At 43.1% G+C, this 24,761-nt stretch overlaps 1 protein-coding gene across 2 annotated transcripts in view; it reads right to left on the bottom strand.

The window, feature by feature from the left end:
• The window catches only part of efna5b (ephrin-A5b), a 75,565-nt gene that overhangs the window by 28,137 nt on the left and 22,667 nt on the right, over positions 1 to 24,761 (bottom strand). The gene's annotated exons all lie outside the window — the stretch shown is intronic.

Raw genomic sequence — 24,761 nt, 5'->3', positions numbered from 1 at the left:
ACTTGATTAATCACCTGCCAGCACACAGGAATAATCTTAATATATATATTTTTTTTAAACAGGAAAAAAGGAGTTAGGAAACCCCATAATGTCTTCTGCCATTTCTTCTTTTAAGCTTAATTTACTCAAAACTAGAAAAAACCTGCGTGAGAGCGAAAAGGTGGGCAGTTTTGCACCAAGAGGCTCAATGCTTTGAAGAGGCCACTTCACATGTACATTTAAGGTTTTGCTTCTAAATGAGTCGTGCTTAAAAGAGCTACTTTTTTCCTGCAGGAGCTCTGTCATCTTAGTAGAGATTTGTGTCCAGTTAATACACTAAAAACTGAGCGTGGCTGCTTTTGCGGAATGATGACGCATTGATACGCTCCAGAGCAAACTAGTTCATTCGTTCTTAACTTTGAAACTGCATAAATCACCAAACTAAGGACCTGCCGTGAACTAAAAAGCTATTCAATCTTCGGCAAGAAACAGAAAGTGAAACACACACACACTTTAACATTCAAAATCTGCTCCTCTGTAAAATGTCTGATAATTAAATTGCTCTATTCAAACTAATTGACCTGGTTGAATTTTCCCTGAGGAGGTAAGACAGAAGGTTTTTTGGCTCTGAAATAAGGTCTGCGGGTCGCGTCCGTTACACGCTCTTCACACTTCCAACTGTGAGTTCGTGAACCTTTGAACTCGCCAGTCAGGGCAGGAAATTGACACAAGAAGCTTCTGGAAAGAAAATGAAACATCAACAAGTGGAAGGATTTGTTATATTAGGCAATGATTGTGGCCCCTTTTTGCGCTGTTTAGTTATGAGCGCTTGCCGGGTTGGGCAAACAGAGAGATGTGCACACAAAAGGGGGGTGGGGGTATGAAAGCATGTGTTGACACGCTCAGGACAGGTTTTGGGACTTTTACCGACATGTGTGTTCTAAAGTTAGAGCACTTGGAGAATGCTGCCCATCCTTTTAGTTCATCCATCCTCGGACACTGGCTCGGACGCAGCTGTCTTCTTCATCTCATCCTCTGACCTGAGCTGTCTGCCTTTGCTACTGCAAAATGAGGTCTTTATATGACTATAAGGTGAGCAGGCATTCTACAACTTATTGGGTTCAAGTGAAACTGTGTTGTTGCTATTTTTTTAAGCTTTTCAAAATATTATTGTTAAAAAAACTACAAAGTGCACATTTAAGACACATTGGTATACGACAGAGTTCTGTTCCTAATGCAACCCGATTGGAATGACTTGGAATATGACCTACATACACTGAAGCAATAGTAAAGTCATAATTGCAGAAAATATTTGTTTGAAAACACGCCTTAAATATAAAATAATCGAATGGAAAAACCAAGTCCTCTTCAAGTGTCTGGTCCTGGACGACAATGACTGAGTGGTTCTGAATGTTGCTCTGAGCAACTATAGGGTACAAATTGACACAGTGTTCTGAAATTGCTAAATTATGTATCAAATCAATTATTTAATAAAGACATTTTTAGCATTTCGGAGTGTGTTGTGATTTTCTAGGTTTCACTAATAGCATACAGCTGGACTTGCCAATCATCTGAATAATTATCCTGTCCATCACTTCATCTTTATGTGTCTCTCATCACTTTCTCGGCCGGTGTGTTGAAAGATGAAGCGCCTGGCATTGATGTCCCTCTCACGACACAGCAGGGGCCCCTTCAACAAGAGCGGCCCAAGATCTCCATTTGTGTCTAAGAGGTTCCATTCCGAGCAGTGCTTCTCCACACCTCCTTAAATGTGTCATGGGTCATTTCAAACTCAAAAAATTAATTCCAAGCAGCAAATCCAACCTCATTCCGTAAGCTTTACACTTTTCAACATCAAGAAGCTGCCGAGAGCTTCCGTCATATCTCCCCACCTTGTTATTCCTCGGAAAAACTCAGCCTTCAAGCGGCCAGATAAACACGCCAATGCCCATAAATACCGCTGACCTTTTGTTTCCCTTCCAGGCAAAAGAAACATCAGGCAGCGTTTCTTATTTCTTTTCTCCGCACTTCAGGATAGACACGACATTATCTAAGACTAAGCTTTTATTGCCGCCATGAAAACAAAACATGAACGTTTCATGAAAAGCAAGGGTGGGACGGAAAGAAACGTGATTATAAAAAACACCAGGCTATCTACGTGACCATCTCTGAAGTTCAGCACATCAGCATGTGGCATAGGCACGAGGGGCTCGGCTTCAATATCACTTTCAGACTTTGCTGGTTGTAGTACTGTTCAGCTGGGATGACAACTTGCGGCAGCTCAGGAAAGGAGACGGAGGAAAACCACAGAGTAAAATCTTGTTTAAGCAAATCTGACACTAGACAATGGATCAAAGTGATGCCAGAAGCAATCAATGTCCAGCAAAATACTACCAATGTTGAAGCTTGCCAAGTCGAGCTGTTGACAGCCCCTGTTGAACACACAAACACCACAATCCATCTCCAGATGAAATGAAATTTAATAAGGAATATTCGAAGAGGAGGTGTTATGAATAAACATCAGAGAACATCATTGGCTGGAGAAGATTATTTATGAGGAGAAAGCTGCTCACTCAGGGAAGGAAGTGCATTTGGGATTTGGTGAAAGGAATTGTGGGAAATATGTCCACATGCCTCTCGGTCACAGTCGGTTGGACATAAATTAAACCAGCGGGCCGGTGGGCATAGCAACACGCGTGCATAAACACATGGGAGCAAATAAACATGCATAATAATTTAGACAAACAAGTCAAAACGAATCATCAAGTGCCATCCAGTTGATTGACTTTCAACATCATAGACTCTAAGGGCACCCAAAATATCAAAAAAACGACACCGGCTTCCAAATTGATCTTGGCCGTGAACATCAAGAATCTTAAGTGCTCCTCTTGTGATCGTCGTCATCATCCCGGCCTCCATACAAGTGACTTAAGATCCATTCAGGGAATCCAGCACAAAAAGCATCACTTAATCAATAGACAAGCTCGTTAGGGCTGTTTGCTGCCCCGGACACACTTTTAGGGAAAGTAGGATGATAACGTGGATGGACAAAGGTGGGTCAATCCAGAGTACACAACAATAGTACTAATATCAGTATTTATGGGCCTTTACTGGCCCAAGATACTTGCAGAATTTTCCACTGCAAAATAATACTGAAAAGTGCAAAACCAAAAAAACCCAATAAGAGCCTCAAGTTGGCAATCAACAATGACAGGAAACTGTTTTGATGACGATGACTGAGGACAGCAAGAAAATTGCACTGCTGCAAGAAAGTGGAGCTGGAGTCATTTACATTTGTTACATACATTTAGCATGTATAACGACCTCAGAATTTCTTTTCGAAAGGCAGTTTTTGAATTGGCTTGTGCATTGGCTTTCATTCGAATGTGTAAATTTACCAAACAAAGGTCCTGGCAGTGCACATCTACATCCACAAACAATGCTCAAACATGCATGAAGGTCCGATCTAATCAAGTGCTTTTCTGTTGCGTATGTGTTTGCTTGCGCGCATGTGATCGAAAACCACTAAAAGCCGTTGAGGGATGCCCCGGGGAGCAATCCTTCATGAGCTGTCAACCGAGCGGGCGGACAGGAAAAACCGTGCATACACATCCACACACTTACATGCGCGAGTGCCGCCAAAGTGGTTCCCTAATCAACCCTTGTCAGAACACAGGTTAGGAAGGAAGGAAGGAAGGAAGGAAGGAAGGAAGGAAGGAAGGAAGGAAGGAAGGAAGGAAGGAAGGAAGGAAGGAAGGAAGGAAGGAAGGAAGGAAGGAAGGAAGGAGGGTTGAGGTAAGAATGCAAGGTAGCTGGATGGGGACTGGTGCGATCCTCCCAGGACCGCTTTGGCCTTGAGATCGATCGCTTATCACTGTCACCTAATCTGCCCATCTCTCCCTACCCCCAGCTCTCTTTCGTTCTTCCTCACTGCCCCTCTCCTCGACTTGCTCTCTACGATGCAGAGAGGTGTGGAGAAAATGAAGGGCAGACAGAGATATAGGGAGACAGAATGATGGAGTGTGCACCTCTCATGAATAGGATTAGAGAAGAGAAAGAGGCAGAGGAAGTCGAGATGGAGTAAAAAGCAGAGGCAAATAAAGACCAACGGAAAGTGAAGTGGAATGACAGAGGGAAAAGGGTGTGGGTGTTGTCTGGGGGGGCGAGAGTATGGGGTGCAGCCTACTTAGAAATCTACAATAAATCTGTCAGAAGCACAACAGCAGACGTTAAAGATGTGAGACCAAAATAACAATAATAAAATAAGCCGCGGTGGGTACGTATTTAGAAATATCCCACAAAGCAAATGACGTTCAGTCATAGCATGATGGTAAGTCCAGCTTGTTTGAATTAAAAAAAAGTTCCCATAAAAAAGAATAATGGAAACTGAAACTTTTACTTCCAGAATCAAATTGTCATCATCACAAAACCTTAAACCACACTGAGGGACTAACATTTACGACTGTTGGTAGCAAAAGGCGTGTTCAAGTCTGGGTTTGTTCAAGATCATAAATGTTTGAGAAACTTTCTCAAAGTTATGTTGGGACATGGCAAACTTCTGGCAAAGGTTGGTGGCCTTATTTACCTTACAGGATAAATTGTGTCAGTCTCTTTGTCTATCCCAGCAAATAATTAAAATAGCTTCTATTGTTTATGAACTATTGCTCACTTCTATATGAGGAAACATACCTGTATTATTGCAAGTCTAGCTGGGCTAGCTTCCAGTGGGAGTATAATTTGAAAAATGATTAAGTGCTTCCTGCCTATTTAGGTCAGACTAATTGGATAGGTTCAGCTGGTCGCGAGTGGTGAAGTCCCAAATCAGGGCAAGGAATCAAAGGGTGAGCGAGACGCCAACGGCATAAGCCACCCAAAACAAAGCGCCTTGAAAACATCTCATACTTTAACACCATGTAAGACACAAAGAGCATGTGGTCATTTTAGTAGACACAGCACAGCAGGAGAAAACGATCACTGCTCGACTACGACCACACGTCCTCCTGTGCCCCCCCGTCCAGATCGCTTCCTCCCAGCTTGTTGTTTGGCGCCACACGAGAGAGACCAAGGGGAGGAAATGAGACAGATGCACGGGTGAAAGGGTGGGGGGGGTTACCTCATACATAAAGGACAACTATTATCTGTTGGCCATCTACAGTATGAGCTTGTGCGGGATAAACTGAATCAAGAAATATTGGGCGGTCAAGTGTATTTCCCAAAGGATCACTTTTAAACAATGAAGAGTAGATTACAGTGAGAGGAAAAGACTTGAAAGAGCCTGTGTGGTGCCTTTGCTCACATTAAGGTGGCAAATTAACACAACATGTGACCTCCTTCAGGGTTGGAACAGAGAGGGAGGCCCTAAGTGAGAGAAATTGATGACGATTCAAAGGGCCCACGAGTGAAAGGGGTTCTAGAATAAATATTGTCGGTTTGAAACATTGGAGCGATGGGGCCTACAGAGATAGTCTATTCACGGGATCCAGAATAGTAAAAACACAAATACAGAGCAGCGAGTAGAAATATTCAGACTTTTGCCTGAAAGCACGCACATATGCACACATCTTATTGTCAGTGTGCATTAAATTTGCGTCCTGATTAAGTGCAATGGCAGCAACAGGCGAGATGCGTCCTCATCTAATTACCTTGCCGAGCTTTTGACCTCAATGGAGGCAGTCTGGTCATTAACAAACATGCCTGACATTTTCAGTTGTGCCTCTATATTTTATACTCTTTGTTCCTTTTCAAAGATTGCAATTTGATTTTCTAATACAGCACAATTTGAGTACAATCGGAAAAGCTCAGTTAAGAGCGAAATGTCATCGATGTGAAATTACGGTGCTTTTCCCTAAAATGAAATAAATGAAAGCTGCAAACCTCCATTAGATACATTAAACATCAGTCTGTCTTTTGTATAATCCGGCTAATACAATAGAAAAGATAAGAATAATCGTGATTAAACAGCATTATGTGCTAATCTATGTTGTATTAATACGAGCAGGACCACGAGTAAATATTCACTATGATAATTTTCAATTATTTTTAATCATCTTTTTTTTATATCAGATTAAAAAAATATATATCCACGAATTCCTATGCGGTGTCTCTGATTGGCTGCAGGTTGCCAAGGATTATCAAGGTGACCTTTTTTTTTTCCGATCGGCAATGAAAGGAATTGATCAACATGATCGACGTGATTTTCCACAAAAATCAGCCAGTTACGATCGCTGGCTGATGACTTAGAGCACCACTAACATACGTAAGATGTATCCTGGCTGGTCCACAAACCACAAAAGTAGATGAACCTGAGATGCTAAGACAACAATAGAGGTGCTGCACTCTTTATTACTTTTCAGCGTATTGTAATTGTGAAGCTGTTATTTTAAAGTCAAATTTAATACATATTGTTGGTTTAGAGGGGTAGAAAATGAACAGTTGTGTGCTTATTGCCACTATGGGACGGGACAGAATGACAGACAGCTGAAACTATCTTTTATTGCATAGCTCATAAAGTCCCACACATGTCTGCATTGCTTCCAACATATCTGTTTGGGGGAAGTTGCCGGTGTTGATCCGTGGAAAACGTGCGTGACGCAGCTCCTGTTTTCCCATCCTTTATAAACGCAGATGAGGGTGGGAAAAAAAAGATGAGGGTGACAGGGAGGAAAACAGACAAGTATCCTTCTGGGGGTAGCACGGGTTGTGGCACCACAACCATCTGCATCATCCATCTAATCTTTGGCTCGTCGCGTTCAATCCATCCTTGGCTCCTCTTAAGCCCCCGGCAGCCTCCGGGAACGCTACGTGATAATCTGTTAACTTGTTGTGTTGTGTGACAAGTGGGCACAAATGTTTGGGGAAGAAACCTGCAGTTTTGTTTACAAAATCATTCAGATGAGATTTGGAGCGATGCCGTCGACAAGATTTTACACTGTGTTGAAGCGAGCGTGACCGCTTTTGCATTTGAGCCGCCGAGAGAATCGTTAAGCAATCAGAAACAAAAATGGAATGTTACACTTAGCTATTTTAAGAAATTGATAAGAAATCTGGCAATATTTACATAGACCCCCCCCCCCCACCTCCAATTTGTATTCTGCAGAGGAATAAAAGCTATTATTCTCCTGCATCTCTCAATCTGGATAATTGACAGAGAGAACAGAGAGGGGCAGGCGATGGACATTTTCATAAAGCTGGAGGTTGTGAATGCATGAATTTCTTGCCAGTGATCATTAATAAAGAAAAAGCCTGGATTGGCCCTTGATAGCAGGAATCCCCACTCCCCCTGGCTTTCCTCATCCCAATCCTTCTACTTCTCTTACATCTTCATCTGGCAAATCACACTGTCATTTGACTTGCATTTATTTCCCACATTGTGAGCGTTATTCCATCCATGCATTTTCTATAGTGATACTCCTTCGCTTTTCCTCTCAAGATTGAGAAGGAGGATTAGCAAAACCTGTCTGAAATGTTTGCCTAGGGCACAAAGGACTAAAAGGATTGGTAGGTTATGTCGTCGCCATTCACCTACATGTGTGCAGCGCAATGCAAAAAAAGATAAACAAGTACGTACACCTGTAGAATAAGTGAGTCACTGAGCCTCACAGTTATGGATTGAATTAGCGTAATCCCTTCACACTCTATTAATCGAGAAAAGGCTGTAGTAGTTTCTTTGCCTTGTGTGGTCTGCACATTTTAGCTAACATGTGTGTGTGCGTGTGTGTGTGTATTAGACCCCTTTTTGGTTCATGCTACTGAAAGCAACCTACTGTGCGGGGATATTACAGAATGAATGGCCTTGTTTACGCTACACGGCCCAACAGAGCTCGACATTATTGAAGCATTCAATATCTCTCAATGACCTCCTTCCCCACAGAGATGATTGCGAGGCGCACACTCAAGACTTTAATGAAGAAATTAAACTTTTGAACACTGGTTATCCGCATTTTTGGCACTCTATGAGAGGACCGCAACAGGCTAGCTGAATTGGACAGTATGCGTCAGCCATGTCACCCCACACTTTGCCTATTAGAGCTCGAAAATTATGCTTTGGCTCCAGTTTGAGCATGTGCCAGGTGATTTCTCGTGAACTAAACAAACAAAAATTAAAGATACTTTGTGAACTGATGTGCACTGAGGTCGAGTTGATCAGACATTGTGAGGTTTTGTGGGCTGTGTTAGGCTTATTTTTTTTAAGGGTATTACAAGTATAATTGTAGAAAATGGATGGAAAGAGACGTGACTTTATCTTGATTTAATTTTCATTAGAATAAGATACACAAATGATGTTAAGGAGATGTGATTGCAAATGTTCACCAAACATTGGCTTTTCATGCCAGGAGTGAATTTAGGAATGTTGGCTACTTGTGTGTGGACTACCCAAGGTCCATCCAGGGCCAACAGAAACAAAATGAAAGAAAGCGGACAAAGCTTTGCGGACAATCGTCCAATCGGCTTTAAAGAGCTTTCATGAGCTTTTCGATAGACTGGCAACAAAGCCAATTAAAGGTGCTGTGATTGAGCACAAATCCACTCACGGTGGAGCAAATTAGGATGACAAATACCGGCATCAAAGCCATCGCAAACACGCAGAGACAAAGTTATCACATGAGCTCCCCAAGGTAACTTTTCGGATTTCATTAAATGTTTATCACCATTGAGCGACTGCGGAGGAGCAACGGAGGGCCAGAGCACTGAAGCGCAGAAGCGTTTTTGCTTACAATGCTTCTCCGGCAAAGAATTACTGACTAAACCACTACTGCGTTGAGTTAATTCTAAACTCAGTTCTAATTATGACAAGCTTGCTAGCTGTCTGGATGTGACACTTAACAAAATCCACCTTTCCATACATGCTCATCAGGGTCATATTCGACAATAAAAAACATTAACCTTTCACTTGGCCCTTAATGCACCCTGAGAGGTTTCACTTCAATGATGTACTTTAAACACCTCCATCTTTTACATTCTATCATTCTGTGTATAATAATTAGTCCTCCCTCCTGAGTGGGCAGGACTTCCAAGCTGCATTGGTCAGCGGTCAAGAGCAGACCCAAGCAATCTAAAGCTGCCGTCTGTCACCAGGGATCCACCCCTGCACTGCTGATTTGATCAGCTTTGATACGCACCACAGTGGGCCAAGAGCCACCACACAGGGGGGGGGGGGAGTCACCGCAATCAGTGAAATACTTGCACCCCAAGGCCGGATCGTATAAGTGCACATTTATATGCCGCAAGAAGTCATATAAATGAAAACAGACTCATACAGCCAGTGAGCAGAAAAAGAAATACTGAGTTAGCAGGGGAGCGCAAGACAGAGAGATAAAATAAGCAAAGGGAGGTGGATGCGCAAGCTAGGAGAGAGACCTTGTATTCAATTTTTTTTTCCTCGCTCGGGCAAGTGCGTATGTAGTTTTTCGAGACCCCACTTGGAAGTCAGCGCCAGCAGGCAGGCAGTGTGGGAAGGAGAGGTGTGTCAGCTAATCTGGCCATGATTGATGGGGAACTTTGATTCTGCAAAGGTTTATGTAACAACACAGGGACCCTCATGATGATACACAAACAGTGGATGAGATTTTTTCAAGGCTGCACCATACTGTATTTGACAAAACCTCTTCATCAAATATTGGAAATATTTCTTCACGATGAACTCATCATGCTTATCCCTCAGGTCTATAATGACGAGGACACATCTGCTGGTGAATCATATGAATCCCAAGACTACACTGCAATAGAGTCTCAAAATGTCTTTCAAGTCTATTCCCATACATGGTTCTCCACATACGTCCCCATCAAATTCTGGTTAACCTGAGACTGTTCCCTATTTCAACGAATTGACCTTGTAAATTGCTTGGAAAACATAAACAGTGACGGCCATTATATCATCAAGTGCACACGTTTGAAGCCATTCAGACTTGACAGCTATGGAGACTGTCGAGCGTACGCCAAAAGGTATCCTTCTCATTTTGAAGTCTAACGGCCCAAATAACAGTGGCCAGATGTGGTGCGTTGATTTTGACTATTACCACACACTACCAGTGGATACTAAAAAAAAACAAATAAGGCTCTGTTTCCCCACAGGACCTGAATGGCACATTTTATTTCAACAATCACTAAAACGAGCTAAATCAGCATTGCTCATCTCGAATTACTCATGATTCTGTCTTGATATAATGTAACCTGGGCAACAGCATAATAAACAAACATACTCTCAGGAGCCATAAATGTGGGGCTTACAATGGCTGATGTCATCTCTCCATGAAGGAAGCAAAGACAAAAGTTTCCCATGCTTCGTCTAACACTTTATTGGACGACAATTTTATTGTTATAGCCTTACAAAGCTCCATCATACAATGTACAAAAGTTTGAGAATTGGAGACAACTAAAACTAATCTACCCAGTATGCTGGAATGAGTTTCAGCCAGGCTTGGCTTGTGAAAGTGAAATAAGAGAAGCAAATATACAAAATTAACATCTCAAGCTATAAATTGCCAAAGACTTTTGTTTTCCTGAATAATGAGCTCAAGACTTGATGAAACTGACCAAAGCGGTTTGTTCAGGTTGAGTGTGAAACGTGATTCCCTCGTCACATGCAAACTTCCAAACATTTGCAAGAGTGTTTCTGGCTGATGTTTTCGTGCTAACATGCCAAAGTGAACATTATGCAGGAATGTCTTTGTTGCCAGTACAACCAAATTGAGATTCCCACATAACGGACATTCAGAAACAACACAGCTCCTCTTTCCTCCTTTCCCAATTAAAACTTTTACGGGCTGGCACGCAACAAGGAGGTGAATGCAATTTCCAATAGGCGCCGAAACAAGTCTTTGGTCGGTCTACAGCCAAGAGGCCTGCGTTCGGCTCCGAATAAGAAATGAGCGACATTGACATTCCGCACGAGCGTTGTTGATGGGGAAACCTTGGCTTGTTCTGCTCCGCTGGGCTGTAATTCTAACGAGAAGCTATTTCTCCGAGAAGGACTGTCATTCCTGGAGTGTTTTACAGCAATTCAACTAATTCAAATTGAGTTTGGTCGGGGGAAAAGCGGCGCTGGTTTCAGAATGCGAGCACGCAAACATGTTGACATGGCAAATACACTGACCTCATGCTCATCATGCGATGCTGAATGACAGAAAAAAAATGATCACCGTGCAGGACTGGAATGAAAGTGAAATGTCCCGATTGTGTAGAAAGAGTCACAGGACTATAATAATATACTATAATATTCAGAAATGCAAAGTGTCATTATTAACAAGCTGCAACAGTGAAACTGCTTCCAAATTACAGATAGTTTTATATGTCATGAGGCGTTCATCAAAACCCCTGATTGGTTTTTGTCAGCTTCCTTCCTGCTCTCAACTTTGTTCCTGGTGCAACCAAAGTAATTACCAGAGATTTCTATCTCGCCCCACGGGACAAGAATGAGAGCAAACGCTATCAGCCGAGAACCCACACACACATAGGAGTAATACTGTCCGATTTATGTTCACGTTCCCTCACCGGCCAGTGAGTGACAGTTTGCTGACGGGCTAATTAGAATCTGATTCACCCATTTAATGAAAAAAAAAATTAGATGGAGCGATAGTAGCTTGGAGACAGTTTTTCAGTTTTCATTTACACTTGGAGTGTTGCACCTTTAATGTGATTGCTTTCAAAATCAAATTACTCATCATTAGAGGCCAAGGTATACACATTTACACAACCTCGTCCTTGCTTGTAAAGGATCTAATCCAGAGTAGAGGTGTCAAAAATGAATCAATTAATCAACAATTAATCAATCAAATAAACTCACATCAATTAAAAAAAAAAATCAATTAATCTTTAGCGCCATTGGTTATCTTTAAATTGTCCTAATTAGTGACGACTCAGTCCAAAAAGATAGCTTATCTCACCCTCAAACTGTTTTGTGTTTTCTGTATCAGATTGTGATTGGATACAGGGTAATTTAATTTAGTTACAGGGGAATTCCATTTTGTCACAGGGGAATTTCATTTAGTGGTTCTGATGAAGTCTGACGTCGGATCGCAAGCCTCTGACATGCATGAGAAATCTTTGTCATCACTGCGGGGATCCGTTAAACCTATATACGAAGTGGCTGTGAAATAAAAAATAATTCCGTTACGGGATGAATCTGCTGAGGATAATATTAAGCAATGCATGAAACAGCCCTGTCACACTTGATGGTTTAATTGTCAAATCCTGACTGGATTTAAAAAGCTCCATATTGTCACAGCAGATTATGCTAAACTGCGTGGCTGTGTTCAAAGCAGCTAGTGAGGCAGCGCTTTTCACTCGGAGGGAAGCGTTCCAAGTAGATTTCATCTGTGGACAAATCCACAGGTTTGTATACTGTACGTTTTGGGGGTCAATTACAAGTCATTAGTCACTTTCAATAATTTACTTCAAATCCCTGCCCTGAAGGCTTTTAAATTTATGACAGAATATTGTGTTTTAATACAAAATATTTCTTCAATCTCAGAACCTGCATGTTTTCTAACTTGTGCAGGAATTTACACATGAACTCACACATGCCCAGTATTGTGAATTGTAATGCATGGCCAAACTTTTTGTGGTCTTTTTCTATTCAATTCTACAGAAAAACATTTTAATCAGTGCGCCTTTTTAGAATTCAAGACAAGCCGGAAACTGGAGCAGTGTGCTCTCAAGGACCAACTCGCTGTTCATCCTCAGTAAGTTGATGGAGCGTTCACCTTATGCCTCATTGCGCCGAGTCATAGTAGCATTGCAAAGGATACGGCATATGGGAGAAAATAAATAAACAAATATCCCAAGTGTCCTCTCACCATCTTGCCAGTATACCGACTCATTGCCGGGGGCTGTTAACCCACCCACCTCGCTCTCACCCCCCTCCCACACACATTGAGCAGGTCAGACAGCCATTGGCTGCTATGTTGCAGATCCCTCACTGTGCATCATCAAGTTGGATCAAGCGTCACCCAGATGCCTGGAGAGCAGGCTGCCCGCATGCGCCACATCTTAAAGAAATCTGTCACCCTCATCCGTCTGCCTTTTCATGTCGACTCGCCTTCTCTATCGCTCGCTCTCGCTCTGCTCATCTCAAACAATGTGCACCTTTTTTGTCATGCCCTCCGGCGAGCTGTCACGTCTGCCAGGACGACTAATACGATATCCAAATACACACAACAGACCTGCGAAGCCAGCTGGAAGCCAGGTTGAGTCTTTGGTGTGCGGCGTGGATGGGTAAATAGGTAGTTGTGTCCTTGGGGCAGCTGATTAGTGACGAACTGACACGAGTTCGTGCATGTGTACGCTAGTGGCACATGACAGGTGTGCGTTTCTTTCCTTGTTACAAGCCGTGTTTCATCACCGCTTCAATAATTTCTTGGATATGCAAGAAGAAGACTCAAGACCAGACGACAGCTCAACTCAAAGTTTGAAACAAGCCCCGAGCGGCATACTGGCTCCCAGTTACACGGCTGAGAGTGGAACGGCAGATAAAGTAATTGGCATGAGTGTGTTTGCAGTAAACAAGAACAAGAGCTGGCAGGCTGTTACTCAGGAATGCACCCTTCTCTCATCTTCAGGTCAATCAAGATAGCGCCTCAAAACACTAACATGGGACATCTGAGGAAGACGTGATTGCTGCATATCCAAAAATAGATGGGCACTGAAATCCAAACAATGTTCATACAAGAACCCCCACCAAACAACCACAAATAAAAGCCGCCAATCTTAATGAAATAAGTGGAAAGCTGTTATCTTTGCTCAACAGGTTTTAGCAAGGATCAGAATGATGCAGTAAATAATTATTGTTTTTCTCCCTGGTGTCTTTGTGGTCATTTATAATTAACGTCTCCTTAACAAGACATTTGATCTATTTTAAAAACACGCAACATGCTGTCTGCCACACACTGTCCTCCTATCCTTGTCGAGTCCCTTGATGATTGTGAATTTCTGGGTGGTGCCGTCATGTCACTCTTGAGTTATGATCCAATCTCTAACCACTTCCAACGCCTTCCTTCCCATCCCGTCTGCTGCATGCCGACAACACATTTTCATCAACACATGACATACTACGAAGACTATTTTGCGACTCCTTTGAAAATGGCCGTTTGTGTTGATAAACTGCCGCTTTCAGAATAAAACTTCCTCACGCCGTCGGAGTCCGGCTCCTATCCACAACGGCTCCCTCGGGCTAGACGAGATGGAAAACACACAGAGGGATCTCGCGGAAGCTCACTCATACATACAAGATGGGTTTTCCTCTGATCTCGGGGCTTGTGGTGCCCAGTTCGAGTTTGCTCACTCTCAGTTTGGATTACACAAATGTCTCAGACTGCTGTAACAAAAAAAACAAATACAGACACGTCAACAAAAGCGCATATCCAAGTTGAGCCATTTGTTGACATGTTCTTGGAGAGATGCTGAGCGGATTTGCATTGTAACACAACACTTGAAATGATTGGTTTATTGCCATCGAGTGAGGTGGAATACCTGATAGGGAATGAAATGGATAGCTGAAGATGGGACAGGAAAATAGGAAACTAAGTAAGGAGGCCTATCTTGGTAATTTACTCCTATGGGTCTGTAAATATGTTGCTTGCTTTGAACTTTACAGACTTTTGTTGCTAACTGTTAGGCCGTCTATGATTATCTATATTTTTCGACAAAACTACTTGAATTCAAACTTTGTTTGTTACGTCAAACTTGGAAGTTGAACATTGACTTCTTGGAACGGACGACAGAATTTTAGCATGTGAGATGTTAGCTCAGTTTTACTTTTTTGTCAGCTTTTTTTTGGGGGGGGTTTCACCACTATCAGAGTTCAGGGTAAGTACACGCGTCGGTTTTAATAATCCATTTTTCTTTCCTACACAATGATAGTCAAGAATGTTACAATGTGATTCACCAAGTTAAGTGTCATATTTTAGTCAATCAAGGTATTATGCTTGTCTGCAAAATGATTTCAATTTGAATTCTTTTTTCCAGGACAAAAAACCCTCGTCAGATTCAGTTTGACATGAGAGGTTCCATGGACTAACTGTACACTGAATAAAATGGCCTCGAGTGAATGAAACCAAAGTCTCCAAATCAGTATTTCCCTTCTGTCCTTACGAATGATATCAAAGGAGAAAAAAAAAAAAGAAATTCATAGCTGGTCCTGGTTGCTAGGCGACCCCATGTCCAGGCAGCACACAGCTATTCTGCAAGCTATTTTATTTACTCCCTTGCCCACCCCCTGTTCCTTTTTGTATTTCTTCAGATTCTTTGTATCTGTTTATTGATGTATTATTTCATCCATTGCTCACTGAGAAACCGAGAACACCCCAACATTAGAAGAGCGTGCTACTAAAGAAAAGGGGGAAAAAGTTTCTATATTTCATCCTACCTTCTTTTCTCTCCTCTAATCTCAGTATTTATTTTCTCTGCCAGGTTTCTTTCCTCATCTGTCTCCACTCCCCATCTCACCCCCTCCCCTCTGGTTACCTCCAGCCCTTCCTTACTGTATATTATTCTGTCTGACAGCAGCACCGAGGGGCTAGTGTGGGGAAGGGGGTGGGGCAGTTAAAGAGAGCAGTGGTGCCCATTAGCCATGCACCTCTTATCTGCCACAGGCTGGAAGGATGAATGAGGAAGAGGAGGATGATGTAGTGTGGCTGATCCGAGATTATCTCGGTTGCATGTTTCCTCCCCCTGTTCCTTTATGTTTCGTTTTGTCCTTCGCCTGCATGTTCCTAATGGTTTCCTAATGACAGCTTGCAGGCATCACACACCCCGCCATTTATAACCATCTCGACAGAAAGACTGGATGTGTGCGGGAAAGTACAGTTTAAAAGATTGGAAAGACAATAAAAAGCAGATGAGACTCATTCAGATTGCGCATACGCTTACACACACTTTGAGGTGGAACCTACCTTGGCATGTGAAAAGCCAGCCTGAGGGTGCACTGCACAAAGGCTTTTGCATCTTATCAAGAGTCGTGCTCACCACATGTTGCATGCCATTAGTTTAGTAATGAAGCTAAGCCTTAGTTTATTTAAACATCAGTGGCCTGCATTAGGTACAGAATGACAATCTTTGTTTTTTCAACTCCCTTAAAGGCGAGGACAAACATATAGTTTGAGAACAAATTGTCTAAATATTGCATTAGTGGTTGTTAATGGCGATTGTTGTTCATGAATATTGGCACCCTCCCTGATATATCTCTTCCGTGACCTTTGAGGGCAGGACTTCCTGTGTCTTTTGCCACAATTCTTTTGTTCAGAGGGTGTATCTCCTCAAAAGACTTTTGTTTGGTGGGGTCATACATGAGCGTATCAGTTAGAAACTTAGCTAGATGGATTGGTGACATTACATTGCTGTATTACGTCACCCAAGTCAAATAAACACAATAGTGTTCTCATCATTTATCGGGGGGGGGGGGGGGGTGTTACATGGGTTCTGTTCAACAGGTCTTTAGAAATTCACAAAAAGCTAATGTGCAATCTTTGCCCATAGTAAGAAGTTAACATATGATCACAGTGTTGACGGCTCCTAACACATCATCCTTTCAGATGACAAAAAGCAAGTCAGTCGGAGAAGAAAAAGCTGACAAGAATAAGGTGACAAAAACGGTAAGGCGAATCCGCAGGGAAAGAGGCAGAAGAAAACTGAGAGGCAAGACGGGCTGAATAGAGACAGAGGACGACAGACAATGGAGGTAAATGGAGAAGCTGGCAGGTCGTCACAATGCACTCTTCAAAAGCATTGCTCCAAAGGTTGGGAAACTCTGCAGCTGTGAGATTGGAAACGTAACCTGCATCTTCAAAACACAAGGCGACGCTGCTATGCAGGCCTCGGCATGGAGGGATGACCGGTCCATATCTGACAAAGAGGGAGCGCAACAGAACTATGATGGGCTCGGTGATAATAATCAAACGGGGCATGCAGATCAAGTTTGTTGTTGTTACGTTTGAGGACGTCACTTTAGTTGTGTCAGCTCCTCGCATTGAGCGCCTGATCCCCCATCTTCTCTTTCAGCTTTAATTCACTTAACATGGCAGAGATGAGACAAAAGAGCTGATAGGTGAGATAATGGAGCTGACTCACGGCCCGGCTATAGCGGGCGTATAAATTGATCCGGCGCTGTACATCCTCTTAAAGCTGAATGCGCGCAGACGGATGCCGGTGGCGGCGAGAGATGAGGATGGAGAGGATAATGAATCCGCTTGTGACCCCGGCCACTTATGATGCCCCTGTCCATTACCCAAATGGACAGCACTCTCTATTGATCACAGCCCTGTCTTGTTCGCTTCTCAATTGCTCTTGTCGTTTCTCATCTTGTTACCTCTTTGCTCATCTGCATCAGTCCACTGATGGCTTTCGTGGGCTATTCATGGGACAATCTGTCAGGGGGAATGCCGGCGATTATAAGCGCAAAGGCCATCTGAGTGCACACTTCTCGACCTCAAAAAGCAGGAATGTGCTCATTGGGACCTCCTAAAGATGGCCGTCCGATGGGCTATGCCCAACCGTTTACACCCTAAAAGGTTGTGGGCGAGTGTCCGACTGAGGAGTTACGAGACCAGTAATAGAATCTCCCACTTCTGTCGAGGTCCTCGGCCCTCCCGATGTCCCATCAGCTATGAAAACGTCAGCCATGATGAAGAGGGGCTGGAGCAGGTTTATGACATCATCAGTGAGCTGCCAGAGCAGAGATATTGCACACTGAGCTCAGACCTGTCCGATCTATCCAAAAGGTCTTGAGTCATGCAAACACTCACAAATTGTAGGGAACGGGATTTTGTGCCTCAAACGTTCATTCTTCTCCAAGCAGAAGGAAGCACATCAGTAATGCAAGCAGCACGGGGGAGAGGTTTCAACTCAATCAGAAAGTTACACATGGAAAACCAAACAGGAAGGCAGTGGGATACTGGATATATGCATTTTCCTTCGGTGTTTCTTCTGCCACTTACATGTACCACTTTCCAGTGCCAACTCAAGGGGAATAATGCAGTTGCTCATTGAGACACTCCAAACTATTCATACAGAGGAATGTGCACAGACACTTGGACATACAAACAAAGGAATCCACAGACGTATACATGGAGCCTGATCCAAACCGAGGCTAGGTACCAATTTCCAAACATCTGGTTCGCTCCACTATACACGCAGAAGTGAAAGCGGCTGAGTTTTTGGAAAGGCCCTTTTCTTTGCTGTCGTGGGGATTAACGCTAAGACATGTTCCCCTAACAAGAACTCAAATCCTCGAGGAGATTGAATTTATAAAGTAGAAAAAGCTTCCTTGTGTGTCTTACAAATGAGGTTGTTATTTTACACTCAAGGCCTTAGTGTTTGCCTATTATGTGTGCTTGAGCTCATACGTCTCAATATCACACTGTACTAAACACCCTGTATGTATATATATCGGAGTTTGAGGAAACACACTTGGGATATTCACTCGATTTAATTTCCGTGAGTGACTTTGAGGCTAAATGAATCCTCACTTTGTATTAAATGACTTAGGATCTCTATCTGTTGTGATTCTGTTTCAGTGCCAGCCAAATGAACGTTGCTTTGAGGAATTGTGTCTATGTGGATGTAGCTCAACTTCTCATAACTGATGTCATATTCTTCTTCAAAAGGCAAACCTATTGAGATGTGTTTGCGGAGTGTCTTGTGGCGCTGCAATTACGGAGTGCGTCACACGGATACATGCTACATGTTCCTCGTAAATTCATATGCGAACACGCTGCAGCATAATACTTGAACGCCGGAGAAGAACTGCAAGTGGAAATATAATGACGAATGGAGACTGGAGAGATTAAAAAGAAGAAGAAGGCTGACAGAGATGAGATCAAGCAAGGAGAGTGCGAGAGCGGGATGTGAAGGAGAAGTTCAAAGAACGCTATGTGGATAGTGGTAAATGATAGGGTACAACTAAATGAGGCTATGTAATTTGGGGTGTTGAGTAATTATACCAGTTTGACGGAGGTCTGTCAAATCTACCCAATTGCTCGATCCCCCTTGTGTTCCAATGCGCCAGCATCCTCATGTTTTCCACATTTAGCCGCCTTCTCACTCTGTCTGCCCCTCCTTCACTCCCATTCCAAAGGTTTTAAATGCTCCATCCATCAGAAAGCTTTACCAGCTGCACGTCCCGTCTACCCACCTCGTCCACTCGACAATCCTGGAACTTTTGGGCGGGAAGTGTGCATAGCTGTTTTATCGTCGCTAGCCAGGTCTATGAAACGCATTGAAATCGCTGGATGGTTTGCCAAAGAGTTGACTGCAAAGGAGCGTGTGATCATGCGGTGATTTATTTTACCCCAAAAGCATATTACGCAGAGGCGTGAATGTGTGCAAGAGACCCAAAGCTGAAGCAGCAACGGCTTCAAGGACGTCTGGTTGGAAATGTGTGCAAAAAGGAAATGTCATTTTTTTTTTAAACATCAATATCACACACCGAGTTGATAAAATCCACATTAGCCAGGCAGGAAACTGGCAATAAAACACAACACATGGAAACAGTCAAGCTCCCGCAAGTTCACAGTCGGACATAAGCTCTTGGATGCGTGTAAACCAGGATGATTAAAGCCGAAACATAAAATAAAACTCGGGTTGGGATTGATTGAGACATAAAGAGGGAGGAATCTTGTGCAAAAAGCAGAAGTTTAACTTTCTTTCTTTTCAAAGGATATCTGATGTCATCAATCGTTGGGTTGATGAAAAACGATCAAATCTAGCCTCTTTTGAATTTTGACTTTCTTGCCTATGGGAAATAAACAGTGAGGGAATTCTGCTATTGATTAAACCATCCCTTTATTACAAAACCACAGTTTTTTTAACCACTACAAAAACCAAAGTCGCATGCATTATCCTGCTTCCCAGTTCTATCTGACTGCCCAAGGCCCCTGACTGTGTTTGAACCCTGACCTTGTCACATTCAAATGAGTTTGACAGGGGGTTGGGTGGAATCTAGGGGCGTCAATTTTACACGGAAGAGGTCACCTAGAGCTCGATCCGCAGACAAAAGCCTCACTTGTGATGGGTGTCTGCAGGTCATGATCGGTCACAGCAGATCAAGGGTCACCCCCATAGCGTAACCTTCTCACTGTGGTTGGCCTTCTTCTCTTCCTCTCCTCTACCCATCTCTCTTTTCAAATGGTGAGCAAGATCCGAGGAACAATGGCGGTCAACTGCTGCCCCCCATCATCTCAACAGGAAGGATGCATACTTAACTGGGAGCCATGAGGCTCCTTTTTGCTACTTTGTCTATTTTCCAGTTAGCTACTAGCGTCCCCTGATAAGATGTTGTTTCACTGACCTTTTTCCTCAGCCAATCTAAATTGTAAGACACCTACGTCGGCCTAATTTCCAACAGCCCCTATTCCCAGCTCCCCACCCCACCACTATCTGCTTTCATTCAGTCCCTCTTTACAAGGTCCTCCTATCTGGAGGGCCTCATAGGCCTCCTTCTGCAGCTGGCACTATAAGCTGACCTTTGCTAGAGCAAAACAGCGCTAATGCTCAACCGTGCACAAAAACACAGCGACATATTCAACAAGATATGCGCTATACAAAATGCTGGCCTTGTTCTCCTTTCAATTGGAGGTTAAAGTGACGCCTTCCCCCCCCTGTTCTCCACTTGGCCTTCCATTCTGTGCGCGTCTGACCTGCCGAGTCCTTCCTGTCGCACCTTACCAAGGGGGCTCGCTGTGAACAGTGGTGGCCGATCCGGGTCCAAATGTGATTAATTTGCCACATTCACTGAGGTTGTTGCGCTTACACAATAGAAATGGACTGTCAGGGAGTCCATTAAAAGGCCTGACGAGCCAGAGGGCCCCCATCCCGGGTACTTGGCAACGAGCGGGGGGTCACTCGCTGCCATCGAGTTGTTTTAAAATATGTGAAAGGGGTACGTACTTTTGTGTTTGAACGCCAGGTGAAACAATATTTTCCTAGCCCGGCACTTCAGAATATTGCACTCTGATGCTTCATAAGAAAAGGTGCAATCTACGGCCCAACGTGAGCCTGTTCAAGTCCTGAGGTAATCAATCATGAAAGGCACGTAATCCAAAAAAGTGGACCGCACCAGAAATGTTTTTAAAATAGTAACATTTAAATCTCCCACGCAACTGACTTGCAAGTTTAATCTTTGAAGATGCCACAAGGCAGGAGAGTTTTAAAATGTTACCAATTAGCAGTCAAATAACTATAATTATTCTAAGACTCAAACTGAGACTTTAAATTCATCCCTGCACATGTGTACTGTGACTCGAAGCCTCACTGCTTTTGTTTCCACACGCTCTCTTCGCTCTCTCTCTCTCTCTTGAGCTCAGACTCATTTACTGGAACGAGTGTTATAACAATGTGATAATTAGTACTGATTGATGCCGCATATTAATCAGAGCACAGTATTCTTCGACTAGCTTCTTTGCAGGTGAATGATGAGACTGACCCAAGCAAGCTAGAGTCAAGGCAACTGAGGCACATAAACGCACCTAGAATGGGGGTGGGGGACAATGGCTTTTTTTATTAAAAGTTCAAAATAAATTGTAGTTATGTGTTGGAATAAAAGGTCAACAGAAGTCAACAGTCCCTGCGAGACCGTTGGAAGCTGCAGGCCAAAAAATATACCTGTTGACTATGCCTTGGCGGGTTTTTCCAAACTGAGGAGAGGGGGGCCCAAATAGATCAGTTATTATGAGGTTACCAAGTGATGAATGGGTGAAATGCTGTTTGACTAATTTGATTTATGGTAAAAATGAATTTATGTTGTGTCGGAAGAAGTTGTAAACTGATTGTTAAGCTGTTGAAACACGTGTATGTTTTATATTGTTGACCTCAGTTAAAGATGATATTCAGTTTGGTGAAGAACTAACAAGTCCAAATTGTAAGGTACATTTACTATGATCAGGAAACAATCATTCCTGTAACTGTAAGAAAAAAGATAAAATTCTTTCGGGTGAGCCACTGACAGAAACGAAGAAAGTTTTCTTGTCAACTCTCCTTTGCAAAAACCTGGAAACATTCTCATTTGAGGTTTGCACTCAGCAGCCTCTGTCCACTTTGTAGTGGATATGACTAAAAATCAATAATTTTCTTGCTTTGACATAGAACAATAATCCCTAAAAGGATCAGTGGTAAGCGGGAACCGGTTGAATGCTGAACATAAACGTCAACAGATGTGGCTGGCTGAGGCCAAAACCAGCACATAGCAAACTACAATGAGAATTTCTGCCATAGATGTGGCAAAAGAACTATGGAAGCTATGTATGCTTTTGTTTTTCTTTTTTTTAAATGGCTCAATTTGTATTCACATACACACACACAAGGTCTGGAGACAAAGGCACTCAAACCAGGTGCATTTAATCGTTCTTCCTGTTCATTCGCAAACATGAATCCAGAACTGACAAAACAGAATTGGCAAAAGTCTCTCCATTGTAAAGTTGTCCATCACAGCATATAGTTTGCGGGGTGGCTGTATCACAAAGCGACCAAGATTACAGGGTGCAATTGTGTAGCTACTGAATGTCGTTTACCATATCAGAGAAAAGGCTTCACGTTGGTGAACAGAAGGAAGCATACGTTGTTTTCGTTCAAAAAATAGATGCTTTGCATTTTTCTCGCCGTGAATGACTGTGCTTAAAGAGCTTTGTTCTGGTGTTGACATATGCTTAAGCCCATGAGCCACACTTGCGGCAATGAAGGAGTTCAATTACCCAGCATTGTTTCTTATGTGAGACATCCCTCAAAGCTTTGAAACCACTGCAGCCAAGTGTCACATCGCCGTCCAGCTAACAGGCGGTAAGCCTTTTATCGTTTCACAATACATGAGAGATCTTTTCACAACAATACATTAGAGACACAAGAAAATCACAATTTTCTTCTGTCAATCCCTGCCTATTTACTGCATCTTTAAACTTGTGAAACTACCTTAAAGTCTTCGAAGCTCGCTAACCCCTACAAGGGCGCCCGGTCCAATAACAAGCCCAGCCTGGAGGCTCCCCTCTTGGGGCTGTTGGCATTGAATGCTCCCTTAAGGGACCTCAAGACGTGACGGAAGACAAGCACAGCAGTTTTTAAAACTACTGGGAAGATTTAAGACGTGAGCGTATTAAGACTTTTTTCCCCCCATGTAGATGAGAGATAATAAATAGGATTCCTAATATAAAAACGAGAACAAGGTTGATTTTATAAACAGGATCATGGATTGTATGCTGTACTTTTCAACTTTTACCAAATGTACAATGACTGGGAATCTTTCTAGCTTCCTCACGCACATGATAAACATATAGAATGTTAAAATCATTTTTCACTAAATTTCTCTCCGGAAAACAGACCCAGCAACATAAAAAGGTCAACCGCCTCAATATTCGCAGCTGAGTCAGGTCGCCATGCTGATTACGCTACAATAACCATTTTGCACGCTGCATCTACAGGCTCTCAAATACATGCTCTCCGTGCCTACTGCTACCGCCTACACACACACAAAGACACACACACATTTCACACTCCCCTTCCTCACACGTCCATTTGGAATTAAAACCGACCCCGAGTGTGAGCCCTGTCGGCGCCCCATCCAGACATACATAAACACATTCTCGCACAACCCTTCATAATCACGACCCTTTATGAGGGTCTTAGCGTACACCCAAAGCCCTCGGAGACCCCTGGTCCCCACGCCAAGGTGGAAATAAATGTTGATCTGGTACCACGTGAGAAAAGGGGACACAAAGCGCGCACGCAAATGGGCGAAAAGCAGAAATGCAAAACTCCATTAACACTCAGAGAATGCCCCGGCTTTACATTGGGGACTTGACCTAACCTCCAGCCGTGACCCGCTTTCTCGATTTCTTCATGCTATGGCAGATCAGGGGTAGATTAGATTAAAATCTACACTGCTTTAGTCCTCTGAGTCCTGCAACCTTTAACTCCCTGGTCCAAAAATGAAATAAAAAGCTTTGTCCTCCCCAAGCGTCAGCAAAAAACAGCGTGGGTGGGAAAGAAAAAAGTCTTGAGACAATGCCTTCTCTATAAACACAGAGGTGGTGGATTTTTTTTTCAGGTTGGGATAAAACTGTAAAGACCATGTATAAATAAAGGGCCTCTACTGAACACATTTTTTCTGCAGTAAAGGAGTGTATTATTGCTATTAAATGACACCTAGTGTGGCCGAAGGCTCCAGCGCTCCCTTTCCGAATCTCATTCTAATCCCCTCTAATGATGTAGCGCTAAACGTCTGGCTTTGACGCCGACAGCTCCTTACACGAGCCCGGTCTTGTGTTCTATTATGTGCCTGAGCCTGCCTTTTCATTCTGCAATATGGCTATAAACATAATAGAGCTACTAGAATGTGTAGTGCCAAGCGATCACTAGTCGGGAGGACAATTACGTGTAAGTTGCACACAGAACCAAACAAAAATCTACACCCATGATCAAATCTTGAGCATCTACTAAGAATTCCGCTCACGCCTCCGTCCAGTCCCGTGTACGTTACGGCTGCATCTGCTGATTCAGAGACTTTGACAGTGCTTCCGGATAAATCAGTGTTAATTGTGAGTCTGACTGCTGCTCCAACCAGCGCCAAACATCTCTGTCAATAAATCACATTTACCACCATGAAACACACCCACACCGGAATCCATCCAGAAGCATGAAAAATGAGCAGTAGGCACAAAAGAGGCGAGTGGTGACGGATCTCCTCCTTGGTCTCATATCTGCTCATGCTGTGATTTGGAACATCCCTTAGTGAAGGATGGGAGCGCTGTGTCATTTTGGTTACTGTGGAAGAGGAAGCTGAAATTACATACCTGTAAATCTATTTT

Source organism: Syngnathus floridae, chromosome 5, assembly GCF_059516105.1.
Source record: "Syngnathus floridae isolate MCC-2025c chromosome 5, RoL_Sflo_1.0, whole genome shotgun sequence".
NCBI lineage: Eukaryota > Metazoa > Chordata > Actinopteri > Syngnathiformes > Syngnathidae > Syngnathus > Syngnathus floridae.
This window is presented reverse-complemented; position numbering and strand designations above follow the sequence as displayed.